Source organism: Ischnura elegans, chromosome 6, assembly GCF_921293095.1.
Source record: "Ischnura elegans chromosome 6, ioIscEleg1.1, whole genome shotgun sequence".
Classification (NCBI taxonomy): domain Eukaryota; kingdom Metazoa; phylum Arthropoda; class Insecta; order Odonata; family Coenagrionidae; genus Ischnura; species Ischnura elegans.
In genome coordinates, this window is record NC_060251.1 from 113,528,887 (window position 1) to 113,545,653 (window position 16,767).

At 41.0% G+C, this 16,767-nt stretch overlaps 1 long non-coding RNA gene across 1 annotated transcript; it reads right to left on the minus strand.

Moving 5' to 3' along the window:
* Positions 1 to 3,041: 3,041 nt before the first annotated feature.
* On the minus strand, positions 3,042 to 7,244 carry LOC124160446. The gene is made up of 2 exons (XR_006865162.1): positions 6,877 to 7,244; positions 3,042 to 3,297 (listed from the first exon to the last, which is right to left on the minus strand). It is a non-coding gene; the product is annotated as an uncharacterized LOC124160446 (long non-coding RNA).
* Positions 7,245 to 16,767: the final 9,523 nt, after the last annotated feature.

The following is a 16,767-nucleotide window of genomic DNA, read 5'->3' on the forward strand; positions in this document are numbered from 1 at the left end:
AAAATTGTGTCACGAAATTTTAACCTGGGATAGCTGATGCCAGAAGAAACCAAAATTACTAAGATGTTTAGGTCGAAACGCACTGTATTGAAACTATAGACACTTTTGAGCTAAGCGCTGCGATTGGCTGTGAGTTTGCGCTGTTGTCGGATGCCTTGGGTACATCGCGATCTCTAGCAGCCAAACCATTCCAAGTCATGAGAGTATCTGTGCAGTGGCGCAGCGAGGGGGAGATTTTGGGGGTTAAAACTACCCCCCCCTCCCAGAGCTCAGAGAAAGTTACCATCAGGCTCATTACTACTTACTACTTATATTACTTACAGAATAGTGTAATGATTAATAAAATTAATGAATGAAAAGTCTACCTATCTTCGAAAAAAGTAAGGGACAGAAAATACTCATATTGGATACAAAAAATACATTAATTCGAGTACTATATAACTAACAAATGAAAATTTTCTACTCACACAAACAGAACAATACCCCCACAACATAAACACTTGCGCACAAAATTACTCCATTGTCATCTGGCTGGTTAGGGTGAACTGGTTCACCGGGACAGCGGGAACGCGCCTGCGGCGCATCAATTAATGCGTGATTTAATCCAAATAATCAATTTTCCAACTCTCCCTAATGAATCACAAAGCCATCAACCGAGAATAAATGAACTAGTACTCTTAAAAATTTTAGTGAATTCGCGAACGATATTAAAAATATCTTGAAACGATAAAATCTTTGGCAATTTCCTGTTAATAACTTTTGTCGCATCCCGACGCCTTCGCCGGGACGTAACGACAATCGCGAGTCGCAAGAGTCGAGTGGCTGCCTCCTGACTCGCGGGTGTGGTCGAGAATCGGGGAAAATGAATAAAATTCCCGCTGGATACTAGTGAGGGTATTTATTGAGAGTAAAATACAAGTCCCCTCTAATTACTCCAGCTCGTCGAGACGCCGGAGAGATCCAGCCCGGCCGACTCCTCTCTCTGGAGAGAACTGCCGACACATCCTCCTCTTGCGTAGATAAAAGGCCAAAGGGCTCTGCCCTTCATCATGATGTTGATAACAGCCCACCGCCCCCCAAAGGCAGGCATGACCAGAAGCAGGGCCATGTGGGGGTGCATGCAACACCTCCCCCTTTTACCAGAGAGAATCTTCCACACGATTCTCTCGACAAACTGCACACATGCCAAGCAGATATACATACATGTTACACACAAAAAAAAACATGAATGCTGGAGTCACTGATACAAAAGTGAAAAAAAAATACACACAGTTAAAGCACTAACGTTTTCCCGATTGTGGCGTATTGCTACCACCCGTTCTCGATACTAATTGCTGGCTTGAACCCGGAAGGGGTACCAGCGGTAGATTTACCGTATCAGATGGTGGACTTTGATGCATTTGTTCCGTAGATGTATGCACCTTACTAACAATTTTTGGCTTAAAGATTATACATAAATCTTTACATTCACGGCGTCCCCTGTCATCTGAATACGGGATCAACCCTTTTAAACAACATTTACAACAACAACAATAAATCGTTACAAGTAATATGAGAATCAAAGATACATAAGTAAATGTAGAAATTTTCTTGTGCTCATAGATGTGAGCTTGGTCCCAACTCTCTTTTTCAATTAATTGCTCCACCTCCGAGACCTTTACACTAGCATATTTTAAGTCATCCAAATGCCGAATCAAAGGCGAAAACGGCAAGTTTAATTTTAATCTCGCAAAAGATACTAAATCCTCCTCCGATAAACAGCAATCAAAGGTCAATGAAAGAGGAGGTATTACATCATCCTTGGAATTATTATATTTAAGGTTTATATCACCCTGGAGAATAGCACCAGTGCTATAACCTTTGCAATAGTCATTAAACATTAATTTTCCTGTGCCACTTATGGTAACGTCGTAAGGGTCATCACCCTTACATAGCACGGTGACCTTTTCAGGTCCTGGAGAAACAAATAACCACTCCCTCGATCCTAAACGAGTCCAGAATGTTTTTTCTAACGACACAATTCTTCGATCACAATTTAATGGTATTGAGGAAGCTGATAGAAGCAACTGAGTTTCACAATCATCAAGCACGTGCACAAGTCTTAGTGGGCATGTTTGCTTACACAATCGTGCATTTGCACTCACCAATTTACAATCAGCAAAATCTTCTCTGGAAAGTTTTGTTACATATCTCCCACTTTTATCTAGCAGCAGATACTCTCTCTCCGGCTGGATAAAAATAAACTTCATTGACGTGCCGTTAATCTTAATAGGTAATGGTATTACATGGTACACATTAAATCTTACTAAGTTACTCAAGGGAATTGAAATAACATATCCCAATACGTGATTAGATAGAAATACATCCAGCTCTAGCATTTTGAGAAGTTTACTTCGGTAAGCCACACTTTGAGGGAAAGGTAGGGTTAGGTCTTTAGGAATGTCTGCCTTGTGCTTGTCAAACATAGTCATTATTTCTTCTGGGCTAATAATTTGTGGCTGCAGCACTCCCTTTTGCGCGTTTATTAGTGAGTCTATCACAACAGTATACTGATAGGAGAGTTCTCCGATGGCTTGACTTAACTGTTGGACATGTTCGTTCCCTGATAAGACCAAAATAATATACTTTGTATGATCAATCAGTTCTCCCGTTGTTTTATCAATATAATTTTCTAACCTTCTCAATCCTTCAGAAAGTATTTTCTCATTTCCCTCGACGTCTATTAATGACTGATTGACAGCTGAAATAGTGGATTTCATGAGAGTTACTTGTTTCTTCACAATAGTTAGAAGGTCCTTATTTTCAGCTTCCAGGTTACCTATTTGCCCTGTATAGTACAATGCATCTGCGTCATCCAGGGTCCCAAAAAGAACTTTACTTACTTCCCCTATAAAATTAAAAAGGCCTCTTCTTCGCCTATCAGGAGATCTCGAACGGGAAGTTAACTGCTCCATTATGTCCTTTAGTTTATAAATTCTATTCAAATCATTTCTCAGTCCATGAAACGTAGTTCGGCACCCAGTCAGATGAATCCACGAAGCATTCTGATATTTCCTGCAGAAGTCTTCAGTTAACGAAGCATAAGTATTTACTACGGCCAAGTTTCCTTCCAGTTGAGTGACATTTACGTAGGTGACTAATTTCCATTCACTACTATACATTTCCGCCTCTCCTTGTGAATCGTAATACAGCCCAGGTGATTGTTTGTACTCTTCTATTCTGTGGTCTTCCCCCTTTCCGATGGTCGCGAGACTCAAACAGAGGAAGATGCAGGCTCCCCTCTCCATTTTTAGGATCCTGCGGAAGATTAGAAGAATATCTTTAGCCGGTTGGCATGGACTTTCACCTCCGACCCCCTTCTCCTCCTTATCGTAACATTCACTCCGTCCACCCCTGTGACATCATACGGACCGATCCACTGAGAAGATAATTTCTTTGAACGCCCCCTTCTAACGGCTTCGTCATGCAACAGGACCCTATCGCCCACTTTAAATATCTCCAAGTGAGTAGTCCTGTCGTAAATTTCCTTACTTCTTTGTTTTGCTTTTAGTAAGACTTCTCGGGCCCTCATGTGACTACTTTGCATCCTATCCCGCAATTCCTTCACGTAGTCGTCATACGTGTACGAGGGAACTGAGGGGTCCTTTTGCAATATTCCTGTGTGTCCCCCGAGAGGTGAGTCATGATATTGCTTCAATATTTCTCTTTTTCTTTCCTCGCATGGATTGGCAACACCATCCGTCTTCTCTTCAGCATCCAAAGAGTAAATTCTACTTAACGCGTTAGCATTAGCATTCTCCGATCCCTTCTTGTATACCACATCGAAATCGTATTCCGCCAATTTGATTCTCCATTTCATCAACCGAGAGCTCGGGTCCTTTACATTGAATACCCAAGTCAGCGGCTTATGATCTGTGACTACGGTGAATCTTTTGCCGTAAAGATAAGGACGGAAGTACTTAACTACCCATACGATGGCTAGCATTTCCTTCTCCGTCGCGGAGTAATTTACCTCAGCTTTACCGAGCGTACGGCTTGCATAAGCCACGGGCGGATCCTGCCCAATGATGCCTTGAGATAATATAGCCCCCAACGCGTAATTGCTCGCGTCGGTCGTGAGAATGAATGGGCGTGAAAAATCTGGGTATTGAAGAACTGGCTCCGTAATCAAAAGATTTTTCAGTTTTTTAAAAGCATCTTCTTGCTCGTCCTTCCATTCATACTCTGCATCCTTTTTCAATAAATCATGTAGAGGTTTAGCTATCAGTCCAAACCCCGGTATGAAGCGGCGATAATACCCCGCCAATCCAAGAAATTCCTTCAGCCTTTTTACTTTATCCGGCCTGGGGAAATTTTTCACCTTCTCCACAGTCGAGGGATTTGGTTTGACCCCCGTCTCTGAAATCACATGCCCCAAGTAGTTCACTTCCTTGCGAAGAAACTCACATTTTTCCGGCTGCAATTTCAAGTTGTGTTCCCTTAGCCTTTGGAACACTTCTCTCAAGCGCTGATTGTGCGTAACTAGGCTATCTCCATGCACAACTATATCATCAAGGTAAACATAACAGTGTAACCCTTGTAAACCACTCAATACCGTATTCATAAGGCGCTGAAAAGTAGAAGGAGCTCCTTTAAGACCCATCGGCACTCTTTGAAACTCATAGTGAGCTCCTAAGGCACTAAACGCCGTTTTAAATTGGTCCTTCCGATCCAACGGGATTTGGTAGAACCCACTTGCCAAATCTAATGTGCTAAAATATCGTGCCTTTCCCAATTGATCCAAAATGTCTGTAATATTTGGCAATGGATAGGCATCGCCCACCGATTCTTCATTTAATTTTCTGAAATCCACCACTATTCTCCACTTTTTATCTCCCGTAACGTCAGCTTTCTTCGGTATAACGAGTATTGGGGAGTTCCATGCACTTTTACTGGGAACAATTATCCCCTCTTCTAGCATTTTCTCCATCTGCCTTTTTACCTCTTCCTTTTGAGATTCAGGGAGTCGGTAGGGTCGAGTATTAATGGCTCCTCTTAAATTGGGAGTGGGAATCTCGTGACTCAACGTCTTAGTGTGCGATAACTTGTCTCCAGGCAAATAAAACAAATCTGCGAATTCTTCGCACAATTCAGTGATCACTCTCTTTTCTAGATCACACAGATGCTCTTGCCTTGAGCAACTCCGTAAAACTTCTTTCCTTGACAAATTATTTTCAACATTGCATTGAATTTCTTTCATATCAGTATCCACAGATTCCAACTCAACAGGGGAAATCTCTACCTCTTGTTCCTCATCGCTGATATTCAAAATGCTTCCAATGCACTCTCCCATCTTCCCCTCCGTCAAAGCTGATGCTAAGAAGACACCCTCTTTTATCTCTTTCTTGTTTATCACTCCCACCCCCGTGGATGCAGTAGGAATTTTTACTCGCACTTCACTTCGGGAGGGTATAGATATTTTTCTAATCTCCTTAGTTACGTCTTTCATGGATTCTTTTGAGTCAAAGTCCATGAGTAGGCCTCTCATGTAGACTCTTTTTTGTGTACAATAAATCACTGCGCCAAGATCATTCAGGAAGTCCCTACCGAGAATTCCATCTACTTCAAGACGAACATCGGCTCCCTCTATCAAATGAAAACCATGTTGCATCTCCTTCCCTTTCGCCTCCAATAATATAGCCGCTTTCCCTTTTGTCTTGAGGGGCTTATCAGTAATGCCTCTTAATAGCAAGTAGTCCTCCGGCCAACACCTGGTTTCCCCCTTCAAGGACTCCATTTTAATAATACTCACATCTGCACCGGTATCAATTAGAAGACGCAAGATGCCTCGTTTGCTCTCTCGACTCTGGAAGGTTATCGTATCGGCTACGTCACAGCGACTCGGCCCTTTCGACAATTTTCTTACTTCCGACAGACGAAAGCTCTTATCTCCTTTCCCATTCAGCGACCGCGAGTTATCATCCATAATTTGACGCGGCTGTGGCGATCCATTTTCGGAGGATTTGGCTCTTGGTCTGCGACAGTCTCTTGAAAAATGGCCTAATCGCCCGCAGTTAAAACATTTCACACTTTCTACCTTTTTTATCTCCTTCTCTTTCATGTTTACCTTCCCTTTAAGGTAGCATTTTTGCGCTGAATGCCCAGGCTTGCCGCAATTTTCACATTTAAAATATCCTTTCATATTCCCTCTTTCTTTCAGTGACAATATGGCACTCTCCTCTTCTAGGGCGACTTCTACCGCAGCAGGCAATAGTATAACTTCTCCCTTACTCCTCACAATTGTTTGTATGCGCTCATTAGCCAGCCCTTGAACAAAGCAAGCTTTTGCGAGATGGTTAACTAAGGCTAAAGCGCCGGCGATCTCTTCCTCTCGAGATACTCGTCTGGCCGCTTCCCTCAATTCCGTTTGCATAGAATCTATGCGATTACCCCAACTTGCAATGCTCTCCGTCGGACCTTGCTTGGAGTTAAACATTGCGCATGCGTAATAGTCTAGGGTACGTCTTGTAGCATAGTTTTCTTCTAAAATAGCTCTCACCTGGGGCCACGTGTGAGCGTGATCTCTGACGAGAATTTTTGAACGAGCATCCCCCGTTATCCGAGCCTTCACGAACTTTAATAATTTGTCATGATTGATCGGATTTACTAACTCGAACACAACGTCCACGTTTTCTAAAAACTCCCGGAGTTCTTTCTTGTTCCCGTCGAATGGCTTATTAACAATCTTTATGGCTTCCGAAATACTGCAGAACGTTCCGCGACTATCAAGGCCTTCTGAGCTAGTCATCGTTGTGACGGACATTATGACAATTAGCAGACAAACTTAGTAAGGGCGATACAAAGGGCAGAGGAAAGGAATCAGGGTGGCTTACTTACAGTAAAGCCGACTTCTCCTTTGTACTCTCTCTCAGCGCAGCTTCCTCTCTAGACGAACCGCTGCGATGAGGTGATGCCGAAATCTCAGGGGTGGCGGCGACTAGTCGGTAGAGCCTCCCCTCTCAGCGCCTGATGTCCTCTGCTTCTCAGTGAGGCTCTTCAGTGGCCTTCTCAGGTCTCCACCCTGATGTCCTCTGCTTCTCAGTGAGGCTCTTCGGTGGCCTTCTCAGGTCTCCACACTGCGGCCACGACGACGATTCTCGAAAAACCCCACACACCTAACACCAGTTTTAATGTCGCATCCCGACGCCTTCGCCGGGACGTAACGACAATCGCGAGTCGCAAGAGTCGAGTGGCTGCCTCCTGACTCGCGGGTGTGGTCGAGAATCGGGGAAAATGAATAAAATTCCCGCTGGATACTAGTGAGGGTATTTATTGAGAGTAAAATACAAGTCCCCTCTAATTACTCCAGCTCGTCGAGACGCCGGAGAGATCCAGCCCGGCCGACTCCTCTCTCTGGAGAGAACTGCCGACACAGCCTCCTCTTGCGTAGATAAAAGGCCAAAGGGCTCTGCCCTTCATCATGATGTTGATAACAGCCCACCGCCCCCCAAAGGCAGGCATGACCAGAAGCAGGGCCATGTGGGGGTGCATGCAACACTTTTAACAAATCTTGCTGCTCGCCTCTGAATTTGCCGGCCTAAGTGGCGACGGGGTAAAGCCCTCGCCTGCCAAACAAGACGTCGCGGGTTCGAGCCCTGAATGGATAGGTTTCACCTTTCCAGGGCATGGTTGCTCGTGCATATGTATTTTGTTAAATTTGTTGAACGCTCCTACGTAAAATGGCAAATATTCGGTGCTAATGGAACAAAAAAATACACAAAATATTCTTCCCAAGGTATTTCTTATATCGATGGCTAAGTTCTAACAATACGTACTTATGTCAAATGCGGCTGGTTTGAGACAGGTATCCTAAACATACTGTTATAATATTAAAAAAATAAAATACAAGCAAAAAACAACTCTTTGTTTGCAAATGAATGCTTCTTTTTCAATTTTATGAACTTTCGGTTTTTAATTTCAGTCTACAGTCAAAAATTTTTATAGTTTGTTTTTGCCCTCCTGAAAATTTGCTATTTTGGAGATACGTGTTGTTAGAACTTAGCCATCGATATGCTTCCCGGAGTACTTCTGATTCCGACAGAAGTTGGACAGCAATGTCAAGGGCAAGTTGACCTCGCCGCTAGAGTTCTCGGCTCGAATTGAAAGCGCTAGGAAATCTCTCTTCCCTCGCCCATTACATCAGCGCTCTTGGCTGGACCATCATCATCGCGAGCCCCCATTGTCAGGGGTGGCTGCGGTCGATCCTTACTCTCGCCCTGCGTGCTTGACCCCTGATGCCATTGTCCAACTTCCTCCACAATGACCCCCAGAGCGCCTGTAAGGTCGGGCATTGTCACTGAGCGGACCTGTTCGCTTTTCTCGCAACCGTTCACTACACATTCTTCTGGGCTTCTTTTGTGCCGCTGGAAGAGTAGGTACGGCCAAGATTTTGAACGGAAAATTGGGAAAGGAGAAAAAAAGAAAACTTTTTTTTGCCCCGAAAGTCACCAAGTGTGAATGAATTCTTGTGGATGATATATCTATATGTACTAGAATGGGAGGTGGTTGATGCAGATAATGAAATTTTTACGAAAAAAAACACATTTCCTTTTTTTCTTTCAAGCGTCAAAAAAGAGTGAATGAATTCTTGGATGAAATATATTTTTGCGAGGGAGGTGCTTGATGCAGATACGAGATACAATATGCACGAAATGTTTTGTTGTGGATAGGAAGAGGGTGCAAGGATGTGTCCAATGAAAAATGCCGCATTACGACTGCCCAGAACATATCTCAATCTCTTTAGGCAGGTATACCTACGTATATCTCATGCCCGGTTGGTGACCGGGTTGTTCCCCAGAAAAAGGTGGGAAAAATAGCGTTTTCCTGGCGGAGGTAGGCCACTCACTGGTTGATGGGATTTTCATCGCATTGTGCGGAAAAATCCAGGGCGTTACGAATCTCACGGTAGCAAGGTGGAAGTAAGGGTGCATATTTTCCTCATCGGAGATGAATAGGAAAGTACCTGCCGACTGTGTGGAGGATGCTTCCATGGAATTCCCTTTTTTATTCGGGAAGATTTGATTTTATGGTGGCTGGGGACTTCTTAAAAAAATATACCATACCCCTATAAAAACCTACCACCCACGTTACTACGATCAATGATTTACAGTGCAGCACTGTTAACATAAATCTTCTAATGAAAGGACGCAGCCTTTGAAGTAAAATTTGGCATTATAAATGACTTTATTTAATTCATTTACGTAATTCAAATCGTATAATAAGTTTAAGCTATGATATAATAAAATTAGGACCAGGGGATGCCATGGTACCGGAACGCGCTGGGACGCCGTTCCGCCTCTGGCTAACAAAAGACTTAATAGTCAAGCATAGTTTTATCAAATTTTGCTGCCTAAAAATTTCTAATGTATACATTCGTAACCAAAACAAAATATTTGATAACATGAATAATAACTATTGGATTTAATTCTTCTTCTGCTCCATAAATAACTATTAGACACAGTATTATTGTAAATAATGATCTTATTAATCTCACATTATACACGCCGTTGTTGTCTCTTTGACTGATTCATCTTATCCTGTAAATAATCAACAACTCTTTACCCTTGGCAACCATATTGCCTATTTCCATTAATTTAAATGAGCAATTAGTTAAGTCATTAACTTCAACAATAACTTGTAAAAAACAGTAACATTTCACTTCTAAAATAAGATAAGGAAAGAGCGTCCCGGCACTGATTATTTTGCCGTGACGTCACTGATCAGGACTCCAGAAGAGTACTCTATTGGCGGGGATGCCATCCGTTACTTATAACAACAAAGAATAACAGAAAATGTCTAAGCATCAAGGCAAGTTTATGTACAGAAAATCATTCCTAATTACAGAAAAATTAGGCCATGTACTCGCATTATGTTGCATTAAATGTGGTTTGTGCAAAGAAAGGAACTAAAACATAACAATGCGAGAGAATTGAAAATATTAGATTGGACTTTGGAGATTAAATATAGTGATATTATTAAATTGCAGATTATTGCATTTTTATACATTGACCAAATGCGCCCAAAGGGACGCGGTCCAAATTCAGTATGAGTGAAGGAGAAGATGGAAGGCAGACTATCAGTGAGCATGTGTGATGAAGTAAACCTTAGAAGAATTAATCCTAACCAAAAAATGGTTTCAGTAAGAGTCCGAACTGACAGCGAACAATGAATTCAATATATTTTTTTCATGATTTTTTAATTTTTCTAGTTTTAAACAATTTTGTTGATTTTTTGTTAATTTTTGTTATCTCACGTACATTTTTCATTTTTCACCATTTTCCATTTCTTGTTTTCTTTTTGTAATTTTACTCTTTTTTGTTTTAACAATTTTTCTCTTTAAATTGATTGCCAGCAGTGGTTGAGGGCCAGCAGCTAACACAGTGGCATATTAATATAACATTTGGAGAAGCGAATGATATCAGGCTTAAATTTATGAAACCTTTCGACAACGGAAAATGAAAGAATAAAATTTGTTAGTTTCACTGATATATTTGGAAAAGCGCGACCCGGGTTTCAAAGCATGGTTACATGGTTAGGTGACCTTACGATCGCGATTCACCAGACAATGTCCCCATGTTATGAAACCGGGGTCGTGCTTTTAAAATATAATAGTGAACCTAACAACGTTTATTCTTCCATTTTTCATACCTAGAAGCCTTCGCGATGATAAGGAGATATGCTCCCGGATAATCGCCTCGCCGGAATTTCTGGTTTTATTGTGTTCACTAGTCCCAGCCTACTGGCTGTCTCCAGTGTATTTCCGAAAAATTCGTTTCTTGTGTGTTTTTTCGTTATGTCATTTTAGTATTTCTGGTGGTGTGATTATTTAGGGGGAGGGGCTATGATTTGGGAGGAATGCAGAGTTATGAGTTCGGTGTTTCAAAGTTGAATTTGGTGCATAGTTCCAGAGGTTTGCAATTTTTTTCATTTTCGGTACGGCTGAGGGATTTCTTGAATTGTGTTAGACTTTCTTTTAAATCGTGGAGAATAGGTGTTATGTGAAGGTCCTTGCGTAGGTCCTTATTTCTGGTAAACCATGGAGCGCCAACTATTTTCCTTAGGAGGACGTTTTCAGTTTTCTGGATTTTTGCGAGGTGTGTCTTCGAAGCCATCAACCAGACCGGAGATGCGTATGTCAGAAGTGGTTTCAGCATGGTTTCGTGAAGAGTGATTTTGGTTTTCATAGATAATTTTGATTTTTTCTGCAGCAGAGGGCCAAGAGCTGCTGCTGCGGCTTTGGTCTTCCCTATGGAGTTGGTGATTTGTTGGTTCCAAAGTAATTTTTTGTCGAGTGTGACTCCTAAAAATGTAGTTGATTCCTGTCTTTTAAATTCTTGGGTCCATCCTTTATACACTGGCGCAGAGATCCCGGCTGACGAGACGAGATTGGAGAACGCGTGAGTCATGACTCAAGGAAATCTATCATTCGCTGCATTTTTTCTCTCAACCCTGGCAGCGAGCGAAGAGAGGTCCAAAAAAAATGTAATGATATTACTCGCTGTCCCGCCCATCTGAAGAAGTCGTGCATGGCCGGATTACGCCCCAATCACAAAAGACTACCGGGGCCACCGCTTAAACGATCGTGCGGAAGCTTAAATACCGCAATCTCTCTCTGAAATTACTTAATAATTCGCGTGCTTCACCACAAAGCCTGAAGCTTTGGTCGAAAAGAGCATCATCCTATTCATCGCGGCTACTCGTGACGAGGAATTATTCGTCACGCCCGAAACACCGTGGCTGCAACATGATAATGCTATTTCTATCGAAAACATTTCGTCCGTTTTCATAATCGATGAGCTTCATTGAGTTAATCGCAGCGTTGAAAAGAGAATATACAATTTCACGGCTAAATTCCTGCTATGCAACGAGTAATAAGAAAGCGCTCAGGGTGTTGTCAGTTAACAGAAATACACAATGTGCATTTGGCTCGTAGTTTTCCGTGGCGTTGATTTGCAGATTACTTTTGACTACTGGGTTTCATTGCCGATTCACGGAAGGTCGATATATATTCAATATTTTGACGCGGTGAAACCCGGAAATAATAGCAATCGTACCTTGTTATCGTGTAAAGATAGTGTCAGTTTAAAAAACAACCAATGTTCTTGCCAAAGGTTCAAAAAAAATTTATTTGCACATTTTTCATGATTAAAAAACTATAGGGGATCGGATTGGTGTGGTGGCTAGAGTGTTGGCTTCCCATCCTGCGGGCTTGGGTTCAAATCCCGGCGGTGGCAGAGAATTTTCAGAGACTGCCCGATTCCTGCTTGAATGTTCTATGGAGGGCAGTTCAAGCGCAACACTCCGTCCGTCGGATGGGACGTTAAACCGTGGTCCCGTTGGCGCCTTTCGTTAAGAGCAGGCTAATGCCGACGCCGGGTTTCTCTCCACCCTTCCTTCCATACCCTTCCCTCATGGCGCAAATGACCTCAGCTGTCGGTCGCCTCCTCCAAATACCATACCATACCAAAAAACTATAAATTAACACATACTTATGGGAACTGATCGAACCCCTCAATAACTGTTAAATTTTAGAGTCATCAAATCTCAATTTATAAAGTTCAAATTTCGTGGATGATTAGAAAAATTTCGCTTTTGTAAATTTATGAAAAAACGTCTAAAAAGCTACCTAAAAATCATAAAAAAAGAAAAAAAAACTTAATCGGTCACATGATGAGGTTCAATATCCTGATGAAGGCAATCTCTAAGGACAAGATAATGGCATGAACAGAAAAAGGAGGGCCCTGAATGAGTTATAAAAGAAAAGTTAGCAAGGATGCGGAGAAGAAGAAATACTTAAGTATGTGTATGTGAAAAGGTTTGCGGAAAGGATAGTTGCATCAATCCAATCCTCAAATTGGAAAAATCTTCGGGGGTCTCTACCTATTGCTCTCGTCATTTCTCCCAACGTTTCGATACATTGCATCTAAATATGCATAATAATACCCTACGAGCCACCTCAAGGGTGTTTGGCAAGGGGTATGCAACAATGAAGCATACAGTTCGCCTTGAAGACGTAGTCATCGAAAAAAAAACTATAACACATGCACATACTAGCAAGCGATGTGAGCTGTCATCGATCATGCAATGCTCAGGTAGAGTTGTCACAAATCTTGCAAAAAATACGAAATTTTTAAGAGTAAAAATATAGATACAGCTACGTAAAACTATTTGTATTCGGAAATGGAAAGCAAGGGCCAAAAAACCCAAGGTTGTCAAGAGGGCCAATTATCGAACTGAAAATGATATGCTCCCATGTATTACATGGAATGGAGGTGATGGTCTTTAATTACCAGGCTCTTCCCTATCATTAATTTTAAATAGAGGCGTGGCATTTGCGGTTTTCCAATCCTTAGGGACAATATATTCTGTTCAAGATTTATCAAATTCTACCTTAAAACAATGTACAATTTTGATGCACATTTCTGATACCGATGAGCAGGAATTAGACGAATTGCGAATTATTTAAATCGTAACCAGAAAGGAAATATATAAAAAGGACATGTCAGATTTCAGAGGAGTTAGATCTCTGAAGACGATGGCCAATTGGAACTTTGGTAGAAGTGGACCACATGAATTAGTGGACAACCCGAATAGAGTTGATCAACATCGTAAACCAGGGAAGTAAGATATTTTTCGTCAGCATTCGGATTGCTGACCTATTATGGTAATGATGAGAATCGAATTGAGAAAATAAGCCAAGATGATTGGGGAAAATGTGGCAAATCACTTATATTCCTTAAATATGCATCACCTTTAATGCCAAACTTCGATGTGGATACTAAGCCATCTCGCCTCCAGCATGCGAACTTGCTTGATCCAAAAGATACGCTGTGGGACAAAAACCAAGAATGGACAAAGACTGGACACAAGCAAAAAAAAAATAAACGAAGATGACACATTGTCGAAAAGTCGACTGCACCGCAAGCCAACGGTGCTCTTGCTCTGGCGGCAAAAAAATAACCACCTTCCTAGAATGAGACATTTACGCCCACGTGGAGCATGAAGTGTTTACTCTGCGAGGAATTCATTAGGTCATTATTTTTTGTCCTTCCTATTCCGCGTAGGAGGATGGAGGAGAAATAGCTCTGACCTGCGCAACGAATGAACGCGTGTTATCCACGGCTTTTAGTCCCATTCCCAACGTCTTTTGAGAGACAAGATTACTTCCGCATCGGGACGCACCAATATCGATTCTTGTGGTACTGCACACCACGATTCAAAAATTTTATTTGCAACTTCTGCACGATTGAAAAACTATAAATCAACACACACGGGAACTGATCGGACTCCTAAATAACTGTTAAATTTTATAATCATCAGATCTTCATTTTTTTAATTTAAATTTTGTTGATGCTTCGAGCAATAGAGTATGTGCACTCGGGAGGAATACGACTGAAATGCAGTTTATTCGATAAAGTGTATCGTAAATATCATTACTTTCGATGAACAGCATTAATTGTTGCTTAGTTTGTTTAATAATTACTATTTAATATGCATTGTTTTCGCAACGATATTAGGCAGACGAAAACGCTCATCTATTGGCTCCTCGGTATGTGACGTCATTCTGGTCTATCTCATCAGCGTGCAAGGTGTTTATCGTGTTATGATCGTGTTTATGATTCAATAAACTACGTGTGCATTGGAAAAAGTTGGTGGATCTGATCTGTGTAATGGGAAATACGTTTAAGTGCTTATCGTGGAATCAGGTTTCGTGAGGGTTTCTTCAAATAATATCCCGAAGGTGGATGCTTCAATGATTGACCGTGCTGATTATGTTGGACTATACCTACATGCCTCGGCACGAAGTTTTAATGTTGAACTGGAGCTTTTTTGTTGTCTTGTCTCATTCATAATAAAGAGAAATGGACGGGAAACCTCATCGGAAATTAGGTCTAACATAAGTGAATTAAGTAAGATTGTTTACAGTAGGTAATTGGCCAAAAGTTTGTTAGCACGATTCGAAGGTTTACGGAAGTAAAAGTGCCGGTAGGTAGATAACTATCGATATTTGTATTATTTTCATTTCAAATACCGATCATAATTTAATTTATCTATTTAACTATTTTCTATTCTATTATTATTTAACCTACTGACTCGCGAAAAATAATTTTTCATGTTCAGTTATGGCCCGTGGTGACTGCATGAATATCCATAGTTAATTATTAAATTGCCGTTACTGAGCTGGGTTCTTCTTCTTCTGGGCTATTTAAGGTTTTAAACGTAAGCACAAATAACGGAAGTTACATTTTGGTCCAGTTTAAGCAGTAATCTGATCTTAATTTCTTAAAAAAACGCACTTTTAGTCGACGTATTTGTTCTTTCGTAGAATTAATGTATTCAAAAGCAGAGTTCTGATTATCTCAATGTTTCTACAAGTTATTTTCAGTTCGCTAACATAGATATGTCAGTCAGATGTACATTTGCTTGGTTGAAGTGTATGAATAGCAGTTGTGAGGTATGTCTAAAAATTGGTTATTGAAAACTTGGTCCGGATGAATGACGGAAATCTCTCGGGCTGGAAATCAAATGTTTGATAGATCAGACGATTACTTTTCATTCATTCGGTTTCAATACGCTTCTCGAAGCATTTGTTAGCACAATTTAATAATTGGTTCATTTTATATTTCTTCACAGCATAAGTTTATTGGTTTTCAAGGTACAAGTGTCTTGTTATGACCGGTTATGCTATCCATTAAGCGAGGAATCCCTGCGCGCGGTGCATTTCCAAAAAGTAGTCCCGACTTGTGATACGTAATAATGAGCTTATTTCTCATTCGATTTAGAAAATATTAGCATCACTGTGTTTGGAATTAAATTACAAACATTTTGAATACCCAAACTATCACTTTTTATCGAAAATTAATTTTCCGTTTTTTAGTTAGTAGCACGGGTACAGTTACTATGTTAGTTACTAATTAGTGACTTAGTTTTCACGAATTAAGTCGTACTATTTTCAAGGATCATCACTGTTTAAGTGTCTCTTAATTTTAATGTCAATATAAATCTGCAAACGAACGCAAATGCGAGAACCGAGGAGTAAGAAATACGATTAGGTAGTTCTAGGTAGAAAAGTTGATAGAGTCTTGTCGTCAGCGTAACCGAGAAACAAATGAATTAAAAGATGTAGATGATGGCATGTACACACTTTAAATCTAGTTCGTAAGGCATTCCATGGCTTCTTTCCAAACTCAGTATACGCTGTAGAGGGGCTCACCCTAAAGAACAAGGAATGCCTGAGAACACGTCGAACAAAATGACGTCACAGCCTTGAGAATATGGCCGACTGGTGTTTCAGCGCATCATTAATTTTGCAAATTTTAATAATTAATATCTCGCTTAAAAAGTACCTCTCTATTCTCAGACTCGGAATTTAGCCTAATTGAGGTGTAAGTTCTTTTTTAAGATCACTTCCCAAAAATGTGCACATACTCTATTTCGTTTTTTTGCCAATTTATGAAAAAAAATCTAAAAATCTACCTAAAAAGTTCAGTAGCAAATTCCTTTCCACGATATTTTGGCACTAGTGACACGATTTATTTCAACGCGAAATAAAGGTGTATTAAATAGCGAGTATTTAATCAACGTACGGTATCTACATCTACGTAAAACCCTGCAATCCAGCTCTAGGGAGTTTGGCAGGGGGTGACCAATAACCGGCATGCCAGAGGTTCCCCGCAAGCACACCGCCAGGCATAACAATTTTACTCTAACTAACAAAGAATAAGCGCA